The 18,001-nt window shown below is 36.9% G+C and overlaps 1 protein-coding gene across 2 annotated transcripts in view; it reads left to right on the forward strand.

Annotated features, from left to right (window-relative positions):
- Positions 1-3,315: 3,315 nt before the first annotated feature.
- Syt1 (synaptotagmin 1) overlaps positions 3,316-18,001 on the forward strand; it is a 515,260-nt gene continuing 500,574 nt past the window's right edge. Inside the window, exon 1 of one of the 2 annotated variants that reach the window (XM_063255195.1) lies at positions 3,316-3,678. The gene's annotated coding sequence lies outside the window, so the exon portion shown is untranslated. The remainder of the gene's footprint in view (positions 3,679-18,001) is intronic. The other variant, XM_063255194.1, reaches the window with a different exon arrangement.

Consider the following 18,001-nt stretch of genomic DNA (forward strand, 5'->3'; position numbering starts at 1 on the left):
AATAGCTTTCACCAGGTAATTAACATGGCTACCAGTGATATGTCAGAGTCTTCATTAAATGTAACTCTTTACTAATTTTTTTGAGACAGGCTCTCACAATGTAGTACATGCTGGCCTTAACTTTGCTTGTGTAGCCCAGACTGGCCTCGACTGCACAGTGACCCTCCTGCCTCAGCCTCCCCAATGCTGAGATTACAAGCATGCGACATCACATCCGACTTTTATTACCTTTAATCAGACAAGATATATTAACCTTCCCACCAATAGCAGGATTTTCTTGACACTTCTTTCTTGAAAGCATTCTTATTGTAGTGCACAGAAAACCTTGGCTAAGTTTGCACTTAATGAATTTCTAGTTTCTGAAGTCCCTAATTCCCTCTCTTGCCATAAGACACACTTTTCTCCTCAGTGCTCCAATCCAATTTAGTTTCTATTCTGATCCTGCAGCCTAAAATAGATGGCAAAGGAAGCATTAGTGGTAAATAGAGGAATTCAACTAAAAAGGGATAAAATGATAATAAGGAGATCCTGACCAGAGCAAAACTAAAAATAATAACATTGAGCAAACAGAATGCAGGTTATTTTTACAAATAGGAAATAGTTCTGAATAAACTAACTTAAAAATACTGTGCAACCAGAGGATAATGTAAGGCTGTGTAGCAAAAGACATAGAGACCTATAGGTAAAAAACCAGAAAAATGGGCTACTGGGAGTGAAATGAGAGGACAACTGCCCTGATATTTATTTCAGTGAATGGACAGAGATGATACTCTCTGTAAAAGAAAAGCATGATGTGTCAAGGCAGGAGGACTGGGTGCAAGTCTAGTGAATGCCCCAACATTGAGGAGAACATGAGAACAGGATGAAGAAAAAAAACTGAGTTCTGCAAAAACCTATGTCAGCACTATATATAGTCTTCTTGATATTTATAAATAAGCATGTTAGTAATCCCCAAACTAAGCATGTATTCCAAAAACAATCCACTTCTTATTTCAGCCCAGCAGTCTCTCCCAAGGGACACTGAGGTACAAACATCTGACACCATTCCCATTGTCTTCAATTCTGGCCACTGGGAGAGATTCTCGTGTAGAACTGAGGTGGACAAGAAATACATTGCCTACAAATGTTACTGTCAGAATTCATCTTGAACAGTGATTCCCAAGTCTATGTTCATAGTATTCATTTCATTGATATGTTCTAAATAACTGCACTTGTTTCTATATGCAACTATTGGTGTATATGGCAGACATATAGTTTTTAATAACCAGAATCTAGAAAGTACCCTACGTATATTTTAGAATTAGGATCACTATTCGGTGGGTATTATAACAATCATGTGAGACAAAGACGTTTACTGTGTAGCAAATTAAGGAGATGCTGTAATTTATTTTTTTACTTCAACTCTTCATCCTCTTTCTTCTCTCTTCTACACCAAATATTTAAAATCAATTTTATGATAACTTCTTTCTCTCTCCAAAATGAAACTATTTAAAAACGTGGCTTGGAGAATATTTTAGAAAATGAAATATATACATTTACATAAAGTTACAATTGGGGGGCCATCTTTTTCGTAATTCCACCTCTAAAGCAAAATTCCCTACAAAGCCATCAGATTCAAACATCAAGATAATCTTCTTTATCCTCTGCGTTTAAGCATCTTAATCTTAAACATTACATAAATATGAGAAATTTAATTAAAAACTTGAAGAAATGTGTTACTGTTAATTGAATTCTTGCTGCATTTACCTTTGCACACCAGTATTAATAAAACTCCAGTTCAAAGCAGATGACTTTGGGGAATTGAATAGTTATTTATTTCCTTACCTGAGGTGTCAAGATAACCTTCTCAATAAAAAAAATAGAGACCAATTAAGAAAGTTCTAATGTGTCGCTGCTGATCAAGTTTAGGCAAATAGCAAGGTAGTCTAAGTAAAACAAACAAGAGGTTCAAAAGCCCTTAAACAAGGTCAAGTGAGACAAGTGAGTGAGCGAGGGAGTAGTTGGCTGCATTTGGAAATTCTTTCACCTGTGGAACGGATAATGCGCTCCGGCCGCCAGGCTGGCTCGCCTCCCTTCCCCCACCTGCCAAACCGCCCCGCTCGCTAGCTGGGTATTAGCAAGCTATAAATTGCCCGAGCGCTTAGAGACAATCAGGTCACCTCCGCTCCCACAAGGGAAAAGCTTCTTACTTCCCAGCAGAATTGGTCGAGCAGGGAAGAGAGGCAGGAGGAGGAAACCTAAGCTTTATCCGTCACCGCGCCGGCGAGGGGTGGAGAGCGGTGGGGGAGGGGGCGAGCACACCCGCGCGCACACCCACACCCGCGCACACACGCGCGCACACTCACACCCGCGCACACACGCGCGCGCGCACCCGCACTCGCACCAAGAACAAGCTCCCCCGCGACGCGCACTGGAGCCGGGTCTGCAAACTTATTGGTCGCTGCAGTGGAAACTCCCCGCGCACTCTCCCCGCCCGGCAGCCGCTGCTGGGTGGAGTCGCGCTCCTCCTCCGCCCCACCTAAGGCACGCAGCATCCCGGGCTGTGCGGGTCCCCGCACCCTTCCCGCGAAGTCTCCAGCCATCCAGTTGGGCTCCGAGGAGCCTTAACCCGTTCCCGACCCCTCACTCCGGGGCAACGATCTCACCAGCCCGCCACGACCCCGGGGGCCACCTGCGCGTGGCTCTGTTGGAGCACACTTGCTCGGAACCCTTCCCAAGCCTCTCCCTGCTCTGCCTTCCCAACTCCGCCGGGTCAAGTGGCCAAAGACAAACTTCTGCCTCTCCCTGCCCCGCTCCCACCTTTTCCACAACCCACATCCCGGGAACCCACACACATCGAAACTCCTAGGGCGCTGTGGCAATCTGGGCATGCTCAGTATCAGGGCAGGTTTTGATTGAAAGTACAAAAAAAAAAAAAAAAAAAAAAAAAAAGAGCTTTGTATTATGCCGTCTCCTTATCCTGTGCATAGATGGCTTGCTGAACTGGTCGTGGGCATCCCCGAGCTTGCCCGGTGGGTTCATTTCAGAAGCCCTTGAGTGTGTCTCCTTGGGCTACGTTCCCTCCTAGAGGACCCCTCCCCCAGCGCTCCCCAGCCCCCAGCCCCGGGTCCCCGTCCGCTGTGGGCCTGGAGAGACCCTCGCAGAACTGGGATGGGCGCTGTTGGCTGAGCGGATCCACCTATTATGAGTGCGCGCGGATTGGCTCCCTGGCGCAGCGTACCCGGGTGGAGCCAATCAGGCCGCCGAGGCTGGGAGACGATGGGCGGCCGCCTCCTCACTGGAGGGATTCCGGGAGAAGCTGCAGTGTGGGGATGCTCTAGACCGAGTCCTGCCCCCAGTGTCTCTCCACCTCCTCCTCCTCCTGCAGCGACGGCGGCCACGAGCAGCACCAACAACTTGAGGCTGCACCCGGGGCAAGCCCCCAGGGTGGTGCTCCGCTAAGAGGGGGGCCCCGGAGCCCCGAAGGGGTGTGTGTAGGGTGGGGGCTCCAGCGGCTACCGGCTGGTGGTCCTGGAAAACCTCCCACACACCCACACCCACACACCCCTTTTGTGTTGCAGGCTGCCCCTCTCAAGCGGAGGCAGCGAGAGTAGCGAGTGCTTCGCACAGGTCCCCGCGGGGTGAGAGCGAGAGCGCAGAAGACCGAGAGCCGAAGCCACCTCCTGGTCCTCCCTCCAGGTAAGGCAGGGGACCAAGGCAGGGCCACCTCGGCGGTGCCCGTGCGCCGGAATCTGTCCGAAAGATTCTCTTCTCGCTACACTTGGGTTTGGTGGTGGGATTCCGTGTGGCCTATTGTGAGGAACAGGAGACCACATGTGCAGCTCTTGGAGAAGCACTTTGCACAGCGCTGGTGATTCAGGCTGGAGTTGATAATGGGCATCCCCCATCTTCTGCCTCTTCCCCATTCTCTCTCCTCAGTCCTCCATCCCAGTTAATCTCTCTCTCTCTCTCTCTCTCTCTCTCTCTCTCTCTCTCTCTCTCTATCTATCTATCTATCTATCTCTATCTCCTTTCTCTCCTTTCTCTCCTCCTCCTCCCCTAAGCTTGCTCGAACCAAACAGGGTTTCTTCCCCTGGACAGGACTGCTTTTCTTAGAGGGAACAGGGTAATGAAGATACCTTTGACTGGGCGCAGGAAGGTGGAGGGTGACCAAAACAAACTACAAACCCTGTGAAAATTAGAGTACAGAAAGCAATTAAACCGAATAAGGAATTAAGCTGAAGGAGGGAGTAGACCAGCGACCCAGCCTCTGCTGTCAGAGAGAGGAAGCATCAAGTTTGACTTGATCTCCTCCTTTAAAGAGGCTCTGTCTCCCACTTGATCCGTACAAATGGAACAGAAATAAACCCACAGTGCATCCCACTTTCAACTGCTTAATTGCTGTTGCTTTTAAGTGCCAGCCATCTGACTTTTCCTGTTTCCATCTGTCCTGTGGGGCTGACAGTGTGGTATTCCACACCAGTGTTAATGTCTGAACTCTTAAGAGTACTTGAGTTTAAAAAAAAAAAAAGCCAAAGCAAGAACAGATTAAGGCTTTGTTGACAGGCTCTTTATGTTGGGGGAGCAAAAATATATAAAGTTTTGAAAGACTGGTAAGTGACACCAGCACTATCAGGAGCCCCTTGGAATTCTACTCTGAGAAAGCTGATCTAGTTAGCTGTATGATATGTTGCTATTTACTTCTCAGCTATTAACCCTTTGGTGAAATAAATCAACTTTATCTTTTGTACTAAAGCTCTATTTGTATGTGAATTTTCATTTTCCTTTACCTTTGTCCTATCTGCTGGAATTTTATTGCCTGGATATCAAACTCATGCTTTGGCTCATTCTTACTATGAGAATGTTTCAAGGGTAGGAAATGATATTTATGCAATCTCAACATTCCCTTTAGAAGACACATGGAGGCTCAGGTGACCACAAATCCTCTTGTAGTAGGACAAAGTTTCCAAAGTAATGGTAGAAAGATAATCTCACATTTTAAAAACCTGGAAAGGGAAAGCATTTTCCTCCTGTTTTCTTCTTGTTAAAAGAAAGAAAAAGATATCAAAACAACACTGTGGCCTTGGCTGCCTGCATAGTAAGTCAAGGAAACAGAACCTGTTGGACAGAGCCTTGACCACAGCTTCAACAGCCTTTAATTTCATCTTTGATGTTATTCATCAGAGACAGATAAGTGATTACGCTCAGATGGCAGGAGGTAAAGTGCACTGTCTAGTAAGATGTAGTGGGAAAGCAATCCAAGGGGTCCTACAGAAGCACAGAAAAGTCATCTGATGTTGGCATCTAGACCAATCCTTTCCTTTATCCGGGGAAATATCAAGTCTTTCTTATTTTTCCCAAGACATCCACTTGAAAAACAAAAAGAGCGTCTTTTTTCTTAACTCTGCCCCATCTTCCACACTAGTCTACATAGTGTGGAAAATATTTCTTTCACCAAATACATGATCTTTAACATGTAAGCTTATACACAAACTTAGAGAAGAGCTGATTTCATGTGTTATCTGTGTAATGTGTCTTCTTTTGGAAACCATTTTCCATTTGAGACAATTATCTTCCCTTCCTAAACAGAATTACCTTGCAACACACAGGCAGCTCACACACACACACACACACACACACACACACACACACACACACACACACACACACACAAGCACGCACGCACACACACACGCACACATGCACTTTCTTTCTAGGGCTTTGACATTTAAATGACTTTTTAAAAATTTTAGTAGTCTGTGTTGAAAGCTAACTCTAATTTTTAGAGGTGCCACCTTTCGGTTGCAAGGACAAAAGGGCAATTGCTTAATTACTGCCTGTGTTTGTACAACTGAATTAACAAGTTTAGACATGAAAGGATGTGCAAAATGAAACCAACAGTTTTCCATGTGAGTGAAATAAGGTTTTGTTTGCCTGTGTCTTTACTATCTTAGGAAGATATTAAGGTTTTGGCTTGGTTTGTGATATTTATTTTCATTGGTCTTTGCAAATGTTAATTGAAACAATAACATATGAAAGATGCATTTATGTATACACTTTTTCACATACTTCTGAAAAATTAAACCTATGTATTTTGAAAGTCAGAACTAATTTCAGAACCTACTGAATGCATTAGGGAGACACATTATAGGAATGATACATTTTAGGAAATTTTACCTTGTCTTCCCCCAAGATTGTTTAGTTTTATGATTTCATATGATGTTTGTGTTTTTCTCCCTTTAAAATGATGTTCTAGCAAGTCTTACTAATGTTTCAGAGTAAGTCTGATAATTATATCAGAACTACTATGCTGGGGAAATCCTAAAACACTCATTTTACAAAAACACAGCATGACAAAGATTAATTACTGAGTAGTTTTGAAACTCATTTCCTAATGGAGGATACTAGTTTGTCAGGACAAATTATTAGATAATTCTAGTCAATAAATATGAAAATGAAAAAAATGATATTTATAAGATTTGCATATTACATTTTATGCTAACTAAAAATAAAACTGGACAGTGCTAGCTTGTCTTAACTATGTTTGAAAAATGACTTTTAATATTAACAAATAAAATGCATAATATGCTAGAAATCTGAAAGATAATTTGAATTTACAGTACATGGAAGTAATATTAATTCATCTATTTTGATATAAGCATATTAAATCAACTTAAAGTAAATTTCCAAAGGAGTCAATTAATCTTTAAAACTTCATACTTAACACAGATAATTATGTGAACTTGAAATACTAACTGATTTTGTGATTTACAGTTTATATAAAATCAAGGAAGTGTTATCATTAATTGCAGACATAAAATAATATGTATTTTCCTAATGATAATACTTATATATCTTTGAGGGTAGAAAAAAATAAAACAATTTGATTAGTTAACATATAATTTTGGCAATATTTTTAAAAACTCAAACCAAAGTTATACTTTCTTCTATGATATAATGTAATTATGAGTGTTACAAGCATTTTGATAAAAGATAATGGTTTTTAATTAAATATTTGATCTACTTGTGATTTTTAGAAAGTTTTAAGTTATTTATTTACTTTTAATGTATCTAAAATAAAAGCTTACTATACAAAATATACTTTTTGGCTGAATTTATTTTCATAGAAATTGATCAAATGTATTTAAATAGGGATAAAGTATGTATAGTAGTCTAAAAAATGATCTTGATTTTGATTCAAGGGTAGATATACATATATAAATATACACTTGAGTGTGTGTTTATATTCTAAAGTTATATAACATTTTTACATGGGAGAAGATCTAATAGCACATACTCTGCTGAAACTAGGGGGTACTCTTGTCAAAAGAACCAATTAAAGAATGATAGCAATGTTTGGAGATGCTTTGGATGGCTCTTTGGTTGAAGGGTGATGATTCCATAGATATTCGTAAGAAGTCCTAAATCATTGCTTGTACAGGCCCTATAGTTTTGAGCAAAAGTGATTTTTACATGTGTCATTTTTTTTAAACTGTCAGTACAAAAAGATGCATCTCCATATACAGCTAACAAAAAAATCAAAATCATAATTTTACAATTTTACATGATCTGGATCTGACTGGTGATAGAGTTTCTGTCCCTCCGGTGCTTTTAGAAGATGTTTTTTACAATATTTGTAAGTTACAGGTAATTTTTATATGCACGAACAACGCAATTATCATTGCTTTTTTGGGTTATGGGGTCATAGCTAGATATCTTTACATTTAGTCCTTCAAGAAATGATCAATATTTTTAGTAATGTTGTTAACAGTTGATTTTAACCTCTGCAGTGGGTTCATTATCTTCTGAAGAAAAAATTTAATCTTTTCAAGTCAAAGAAAAGAGCTATTTTTCTTTATATTTTCATGAGTTCCTGAGGACCTATTTTTATATTGACTTTAAGATAAACTATGATAGCAGACTATGCTAATGTCACTGTTCTTGTATATATCAGAAATTGGAAAATAATTTTACTTTAAATTATATTGCAAGTTTATGTTGCATATTTTTAAAGCATGTGGTTTTCTACAGAGCTCTCAGCCCCTGTGCTTGTGTAAGAATCTGATGGAACTCTTTTAAAGATATAATTTACTAAATTTTCTGAAGTTGCTGTGAAACATTTCTTCATGTGTACAACAGCAGGTACAAATACTGTGTACCAATATTTAGTTAAGTGCCTCAGTCAAGAATTAATTTTGATTGAAGTATCCAGTGAAGCAAATCTAGGTATGGTTCTGAATCTTACTTTGTCTCAATGAACATGTTACTTTGCAAAGTATAACTTAATTAACATTTCTAAGATGCCTAGAATTCTAAAATGACTAGAATTACTATATATGCCAAAGGGCCTTGTATTAGGGAAAGTAGTTATGTGTTGTTCCTTGTGATAAAGGCTTTCTTTTTTTAAATAATTCACTTAATCAGTGGCAAAAGGTGTATGTGCACTCAAATGCAACTGAAGAGGTTTAAATGTAAAATATCCTTACCCTGCAGTAGTTGAAGTGAGAAGTATTATCTCTTCAGCTTCCTCATCCTCCCTGTCCACACCATCTTTTTGGCAACTCGGGAATAGAAAAGGAAGCATGCAAGCCAGTTGCAATCTCCTGGTGAAAACTCCCTTTTCTACTCCCTTTTCTACAGAGTGTTCTACTCTGCCTGAGACTCACTTTCCCTCTGGGATACCTGCTTACCAGTCATCCCACACCTAATCTAGCTAGAAAGAAGGTAATTGGGTTTTGTCTTAGTTTCTTGTAGGTGGGATAAAGCTCCCAAAACTAACAATGGAAAGGATGACAGGTTTACTTTGGCTCACAGTTTCAGTGCATGGTTAGTGGCTCCAGCGTGCAAATGACCCTGCTGGAAGGTCATGGGCACAGGAAGGCTACTCAACCCATGGTAACCAGAGAACTAAGAGAGGGAATCTCCACCTCTTCCCACGAAACTCTACTTCCTAACACCACATTCAGCTCTGAACTCTTCAGTGATTTACCTACTTATTTGTGCAGCATTTCTATGATCCAGTCACCTTTCAAAAGTTCAACACATCAGCTTTTAGAGGGACATTTTAGATTTCAATCATAGCAGGTTTGCTAATTAAAATTTCTGTCTATTTTCATTAACATGGAAAATAAGCATTTGGAAGTACTGAGGCAAAACATACACAGCTGTACCAAACTCACTTTAACTCTTTTAATATGTAATATTGAGTTTACATAAGTTTTAGGACCACTGGAAGAATAGCATTTCTTTCATATATCTATACCTGTATCTATATCTATATCTTTATATGTAATCTATATCTATCTATCTATCTATCTACATAAATATTACATGTTATTCAAGTAAAAAGTGGATCTGGCAAAGTGTGAATCCATATAACATTTTTTACTAAACATCAAAGGATAAAGTTGAAATAATTATAAAATTGATTTTCAAATCCTATTTCCAAAATCCATCTCTGTCTTATGATAAGACCCTTAAGTATACACATATTTTCATCCTTATGATCATAGAGAATCATTTTTTCTATAGAATCTCTAGACATTATTTTGAAACATCATGTGCAAAGTTGCTTCTAGGATCCATATATATAGTACAAAGTATTGAATTTCATTATGGCAATTTTATACCTGCATTTAGGATGGACTATTCATAAAATATTTTAGGAATAATTGTATGTGAGAGTTACAGCATATATAAACAGCAGTATACTATCATAGCAGCAGGCAGTTCTTAATTACTAAATGTCATCTTGAAATTATTTGGTCTCATAGAAAAGGAGAAAGATCCAGCTGAGTGTGGTTACCACTCATAATGTGCTAGCCTTCTATTAGTCTGCACAATACAAATAGTCAATAGGTCCATTTATCGTCTATGAAATATGGAAACCCTATCTCTTTGTAATGGTTGATACACTGTATCAACCTGAAGTTTAGAAGTTTAACTATGAGACTCAACAAGGGACAGATATCCTTACTTTGTAAGCATCTTTATCCTGTGCAAGAGGAGGGCCCTGAGATTGTGAGTGCTACATCTGTCCTGGGGAGAGAGTAGTCTGCTTACAATATAAGGAAGGAAAAGAGACTTGCTTTTCCCACTTTTGCTCTTGCTGCTTTTGCTGTCTCCTGCCTCACTGAACTGTTGCCTCTGCCATGCTACCCTGCCTTGGAGCCAATTGATTACACACTGAAACCTCCACAAACAGTAAGATAAATAAACCTTTCCTTCCTTAATTTTGAACACTAAGTATTTTGTTTCAGGAAAGAGAAAAAGTATCTGAGACACTGTTTTTTATTTATTTATTTATTTATTTATTTATTTATTTATTTATTTATTTATTGGGGAAAAAAAACCCTAGAAATGCTATTTGAACAAATGACTACAGAATTTGAAGCAAGGCCAAGTGGGACAGCAGGTTATCAAAGCACAGTTGGTCTTCTCTAACAATGAGGTTTTGAGTTAGTGAGACTAAGAAAAAAGTTGATACACTTTTTCAGGAGAAAGACAAGGTAGCAAAACACGGAAATCTGTTTTTGACTTGGAGTGGTTGCCAGATCCTGGTTTAGAAGGCTGGCTTTCTGCCTAATCCCTTGCATTTTCATCAGATTTGAAGAATAACTGAAGCGAACTGTTGGGCCTCAGAATATATTTTTAGAGCATCAGACCTCTTCTATAAAAAGAATAACATCACTACCCCATTTTTTTAGCAATATTCAGAGTACAAGGCCATAAGTTTTATATTTAAATGTATATAAGCAGAATCATGTTATGTCTGAAAGTGCTTGAGTTTCAACTGTCTGTGTACAGGAAATTATTGTGTTAAAACCTTTGTTAACAACATGACATTACAAGTAAGGTGCCTATTTTTAGTGATTTTATTAAATTATAATGTTAAATGTTAAAAGCCAACCGATCACCTTGAGCTACATCTCAGCCTAATAATTCAAAAACAGTGACATTTCCAAGGAACAGTAACAAACCCTTAAACTAAAACTGCCCTGCTTTTAAATTACTTTTAAAAATAAAAAGTACTTGCTGTTCAAGATTCTGATGACTTTTTTTTCAGGGAAATCATGGACAACTTGTTTCTAAACAACTCCTAGAAAACATTAAAATGAATATTGATGAGAGAGGAAAGCCTACTCCTTCAGAAAATCATAGAAGAGATAGGCTCTGTTATTCCTTTGAGATATTTCATCATTTATATATTTATCACATAGCAACAGTTTTATTTCTATAACTACTGGACTTGTAAACTTGTACTTAGGCATTAAAGTATTTTACTGCTCTCACTAGAATAAATGAGATTTTTTTTCAACTCTCTATGAGAATAATACAGCAATCCCTTTGCATTATTTCCCTTAGGTTTTCTCATTTTCTCAGCCCTTCTTTTCTACATTTCCCCTTTTATTTTGCAAGTTAGTTTTACTTCTTTCAATGCTCTACTTTTAAAAACATACCTTTATGAGTTACCTTTCTGTGCACTCACCAAATGGAAGCTAGGTAGTCATGACCTCATAGTTGTCTCCCCAGCTGGTTTCAGTTTGTTGTCAACAAGCAAAAAATTCAGTTCCTCATTTGTATACATTTTAGATTAGCTTTGCAAAGCATATATATAGATAAATAAATATGCATATAAATAGATGAATAGGTAAACATATATATATATAAAGCATATATAACAGTATATATAGATAAAGTGAAATCTCTTCATTTTTTGATGTAATTTGTACATTTAAGTAGAATAAGCCATGATTTGAAAGCTTTTAAAACCTAGCATGAAAAGCTTCTTGCTGATTATTTTCAGAGCAAAACTGTTGAGAGACATGATAGTCATGTATTAAATCCAAAATACTAAAGTGTACTATTTGGAACTCTGTTTTTCTGCTTGTTTTTGCAGTGGTAATTGGTTATTGTTTTCCTGGTGATTGTATGGCAATGTTTTTTTTTTTAATTTTTGTTGCCTAATTTGACCATAAGAGATTCTATAGATACATGATGAAGAATCGATTGTCAAGTTAGCTGCCTGCAATTACGTTCTTGAGAAAACCGTTTAAGTTACTTTGTTTGTTGAATCATACTGCCTGAGCATTTAATAAAGAAAACAGTATATCTTGTAGTTATCTCAAAGTACAAGAACTAGTAAGTTGTTCTTGGTTACCAAAAACACAGGTCGGTCATCATTTAGTATTGGAATCAGTCTTTATTTACCTCTGAAAATATAAGGGAAATCTAATATGTTGTTGCTTCTGTGACTCAAAGTTTGAAATAAATTAAGTCTGTTTTTGAAAAATTATTCAAGGGATACTTTTCAATCTGCAAAAGAACTCACTAAGCTTGGGTTCCGAAGGCCGTTGGTCTTTAGTCATTGCTTTATCTCTGTGATGTTAGATAAGTCATTTCATTTTTTTCTTATTTCTAAACTAATTAGTTCAAAGCTAGCTTCTGAAGTGCAAAGAAATATGATTGGAATAGTAAGTGTTGTAACTGCTACTAAGTTTTCAGCCTCAACTTTCATTGCCTTCTTCATCGGTACTCACAAGTAGAGTTTCTCACTGGTTTCCTAATGTTAATAGAAGTTGTTGATTGTATTGTTGCTTTCCCTTTTCTATTCCAAGACAGACCAGTTAAACATTTTACCCTCAAGGAGCATATAAATTCTAACTATGACTCAGGTCTAACGTGAATATCGTTGGCAATCTATGTTAAGAATCTAACACATTTGTGGGACATAGTTAATAGCCAGAGGCAGTGCAATGTGAATTAATATTACTGACATTTTAGTTGGTGTGATATAAAGAGGTCGAACTTTTAATTGAGATGTATGCAAGATTATCTAAAGCACTCAGTAGGCATTAAAGGAAATGTTGGGCATAGACAAACTAATGATAATCATGTTTTTTCTTATTGGCATTTCATATTTTTAAGTCTTCATCCCATTTAACTCTACCAACAACCCTGTGAGATAACTGTTGAATTATCCATAGTTTTTAATGTTAAAATGATGGCTAAGGAATATTTTTTAAAAGAATATTATATAATTTATTCAGGTTTATATTACATAGTAAGATGTGGAATTAAAGTAAAGCCATCTATTTACAGAGCTAATACTCAACTAAAATAAACTACATTATCATTAGATACATAAAAGGCTGACAAGGGAGAGTGGATGGCAGCCCAAAAGATAAATAAAAAGAGACAAAAGAGGGCCAGGCTAATTTATCTGCTTCTTGGTTTCAGTAAATATGATCATCATGGTAATATGGGAGAGACATGAAACTTGGATTAGGGTTGACCCAGAATGATAAATTTGAATAATCTGTTACACCACTAAAAGTGCTGTTCATTCAAAAATACAAATATTATAATACCTGGTATTGTCTGCTACTACTCTGTTAATACATGACCAATTTGACTCCTGCCTCTTTTCTTTTTAATTCCAAGACCTCTTTCATATATTAAAACATTACTTGACTCAAAATGGCTTAAGCAAAAAAAAGTATTTTGAGGTTCATACAACCAGAATGTCCAGGAATACTCTGGAAAGAAATCAAATCCTGTGCTCAAGACAAAGTCTATTTTCATTCCTACTGCCTCCCCACTACCTCTCTTTGTAACTAATTTTTGTGCTTACAGGGTAGAAGGGTGGGAGCCAGAGTCTTTCTTTGTAGTAGAAAGGTTTCTCTAAGCCTAGTGAAATCAGGCTTATATCAGAAACTTTTATGTAGAAATACAGTAACTTCTTTTCCAAAAATGAATAGGATAAATACATTGATTGGAATAACCTGAGTCACTTGTCCTGTTTCCATCACTATGAAAAGGTTCTTGAAGTATAGTGTTTATCTAAACCTAGATCTTGTGTCATTGTGGGTTTATAAGTTGGGCATAGCATCAATCCAACATGGAAAAGAGTTCTGCTGCAAAAGGGACAATAGTTAGATCAAGGTAGGCAAAAGCTACAAATTTCAGGTCACAAAGTTCAGACAGTAAACCATTAAAGAAGAAGGAAGCCAGCCTTTCTCCTAACAGAGTCCCCAAGAATCACTGTTACTCCAGATACTAACCCCCGAGTTGACAGTCAGGGGCAGAACCAGGGAGGCTCAGAAAGGGTCCCTGGTATTTAAGAATATGGAAAGGGATGGTACTTAGAACTTAAAACTATTGTCATTGCCAACAGATGTGAATATATTCAATAATAGAACAACTGCTATAATAATAGCGGTACAAGAAGATTGAATATTGGAGACTAAGGATTGAATCCGTGCTTCACCTCTTTTTGCAGTCCACAGATATTTATAGGACTTAAAGACTGTTGGAATGATCAGCTCAATGGAGCTAAGAGCAGCAAACTGAGGATATGTTCAGGGCCAACTGTGTAAGAAAGAGAATTTCTAACTCTTGTTAGCTTTCTGAGGGAGAGAACTATTCAAGGATGTTGCCATGTTTTATTTATAGTTGCCTTAACTTCCCATATATGCCGCATAGGCTTACAGAATCCACTTTTACAAAATAATACACATACTTTCTTTGTAATATCTCAAATTGCAAACAACATCAGTGACAGCAATTATGTGCCAGTCTCTGTATAAATGCTGGGGATACAGAGGTAAATACAGCAGGCGAGTTCTCTGCTTTACGGGAGCTTATGTCTAGAAGTAGACAGGCAATTAACAACAACAAAAACCACAAACACAGTAGTATCAAACAGAGTAGTGAATACCACAAAATCATAAAACAAGGTAACAAATAACATAGAGCAACAGGAGAGAGCATGAGCAACCAAAAATATAGAAGTTTGAAACATAAAAGGAACGGGAACTATAACTCCCAGAGAATCACACTGATATTAACATACTGGTTTCATGAGTTTTGCTTTGCCTTAATAATTTTAACTGAAAATAATCTCTGAATATTATTAAAGAAATTTTCAAAGCAGAATAATCACATGAAACCTGAGCGTGTTCTAAACATATGGTATTTTGTTTCTATGTAATATTTTTCTAGTTTGTTCTCATAAGATTAGGGTTTTTCTTAATAGTTAAAACCATGGAATACATATTATTTCTATCATGATCATGTTCTAAATATATTGTATTTCATCTCTGTTTTAACATTTTTCTAATTTGGTCCAATATGTTTATTTTTTTAAAATAGTAACAGCTATAGAATATATAGTATGTGTACCCCAATTCTAAATCCATGCTTTCATAAGTGTATATTTTTCTTAACTATTTTTGTCTTTAAAGGAGAAACTACTTCTTTTAGCATGCACTTTTTGCATATCTTTTGTTAAATCTTAATAATCTTTCTCTTTTGTCCCCATTTCTGAGGGAATTAAATATATGGTTCAACCCCAATTTTATTATTTCTATATATTTAAGTAAAAACCTTGGCTTTTATCATGGTAATGACTTTTTTCAGTGTAATTTCCTTTTGAGTATATCTTTATTGTATTCCACAAAACTCTAATTTAGATTTTGAAACAAAAGTAAATAAACACCGAGAACATAATAAAACAAATCATTTTGTGTCGATTATCATTTAGACAACGCTGGTCTTGCAGCATTAACCGGAAATTATTTTTCCTCTATCTGGATTCATATCCTGATTTCAAGAACTTAATAACCTGAGCCTACCTAGGTCACTCCATGATAGTAAACCAAGCACTTACAAAGCCATATTACCTTATGTGAACAACAATAGCACTCACTGTTACAGCAGTAATGAAGTAATAATTAAAGCATCAATCTTAAATGGCCCTCTTCCTTTTCCCCTAAGATTCTCTATAAATATTATAATAATACATTTTTAAAATGAATTATTCTTTGATAAAATGCTGTGTTTGTAAGTAACATGCTGTGTTATCTATAGAGCCAGAACTCTTTCTAAACCTAAATATTTTGTTATGTCACACACACACAGATAAAAAATCTGGTCTCTGTCAAGTATGATTTTTCAAAGGTGTACAATGATATTACACTTCTGACTGTCCAATATTTGTTGAAGGGTAAAAGGAAACATTTTACGGAAAGTATATTAAATAAATGAATCCACTAATTTGACATTTGCTAATATTTTTTACATACATTTGAATTTAGTCCACAAACATAAAAATCTGAAGAAAAGTTCTATGAAATATGACTGGTTAAGTATTTTAATGCCTCTTCAATTCTGTGTGTATGTGTATGTATCTCCAAGTAAAATAAAAATAAAATATTATGGTCATGACCAGTGAAATTTATATTACAACCTACTAACAGGTAATAATCTATAGTTTTAAAAACTTACTTTAAGGTATTAGCAATTTTCAAAAATTATAATGCATTTAACATACCATTATATACAGGACCATGTAATAGATATATATGACCTTGAAGTGGCTTATTTTTAATACATTATCATACCATAAGTACATGAAATTTAATAAACTTCCCATTCTAAAATTATAATGTCCTTGCTATATTCATGTATAGATGATGTGTGAATTTGCACTGGCACCAGTGCTGTTAATGGTCTCAATCAAGCCATGTTGGTCTGCCATCTTCTGAGGATTTCAACTAACAGCTAATAGGTGTTTTGTTGAAACTTGGTCTGTATAATGTGTTCCTTTCTTCAATTACCAAAAACTTTCTTGTAGAGAAAGAGACACAAACAGATTTCTTCTTTTTCTTTACAGTAGAGATCGGAGAACTAGTCTAAGGAACAAGTAAAGACTGATACAAGTATTTAGAGTTTTGTGTCCAAATTGAAATACTATTAAAAATGCCTCACATGTTGTCAGAAGTGTCTAACTTGACCTTCTCTGCCTGACCCATCACGTCATCTACGATCCTGAAATACTTCTCTCCTGTCCCTTCTCCATAAACAGGTCTCTTCCCCTACCATATGCACTTCATGTAATTACTATCTTTTGTAAGTCAGTTTGTATAGCTGCTCTGCAAAAACTTTCCCTAATCTGTCTCTTTATTTCAAGCTTATATAATACTCTTGGATATTTCTAGCATTACATTTATCACTTTATTTTTGATTATCAGTTTATGTGTCCATTGCCTTTTGGCTATGAGCACAGTAGATTTAGATAATGTGTCTTATTCTTCCTCATAACCCCACTCAACTAGAGAATGCTTGGCACCTAATGGACACTACCAAATCTTGTTAAACAGGAACATTCCGTATACTTAATGAGTTGGGGTGGAGTTTAAAACACTAAACATAAAAAATCAGCTGATTTCTAACTATGTTTGCAAGGTGAACTTGATTCTATCATTAATCATTTATGCTTTAGAAGAAAAGGTACTTCCTGCAGTGTAGGACTCCAGGGAAAACCAAGTTGCCTTAACTTGACAGTTTGCCTTCAAAGCAGGAGAAGAGGAAGGGAAAACAAAGCAGGGAAAGGAAACAGGAGGGAAAGGGGCAGGAGGGTAAAGAACTCAGCTCTCGGAGTGAAGCTCATCCTAAGGCTTATTTTTGGCAAGAAAAAAAAAATTAAGACAATTTTTTTTCCTGTGCTAACCTTGACTCACTCTTTAAGCCTCAGCTTAGATGAAAATGACTGTTTCTGATCTTGTAGTAGAAATTTTCTCTTTCATTATATTTTCCATATTTCCCTATACTTCAAAATACTTGCTCTTTGAGTGGAGGCACATGGCTGTAACACCAACAGTCTGAGAGGGTCAGATCACAAGTTCAAATCCAGTCCCATATTATTTAGCAAGACTTTGTCTTAAACAAACAAACAAAACTAACAAATAAATAAATAAACATTTTTTTTAAAATCTGGAAATGTAGCTCAGTGTGAAGGTCCTTGATTCAATCCTTAGTGCTGCTAAATGAATTAGCATTTGCGCAATTGGTACTTACATATTTGCTTTTTAGATTATCTATTAAGCCACTAAGAACATAAACTGCCAGGGCTCAGGGACCATGCACTCCGTGATGGCATTTGTAAAGCTCATCACCACTGATGCATCCCAGATGGTGACAAAATGTTTGTCGAATGAATGGGGAGGTACATAGAAGCAAT

The sequence above is a fragment of the Cavia porcellus genome, unplaced genomic scaffold, assembly GCF_034190915.1.
Source record: "Cavia porcellus strain 051 isolate PalLab524CR breed Dunkin Hartley unplaced genomic scaffold, mCavPor4.1 scaffold_8, whole genome shotgun sequence".
Classification (NCBI taxonomy): domain Eukaryota; kingdom Metazoa; phylum Chordata; class Mammalia; order Rodentia; family Caviidae; genus Cavia; species Cavia porcellus.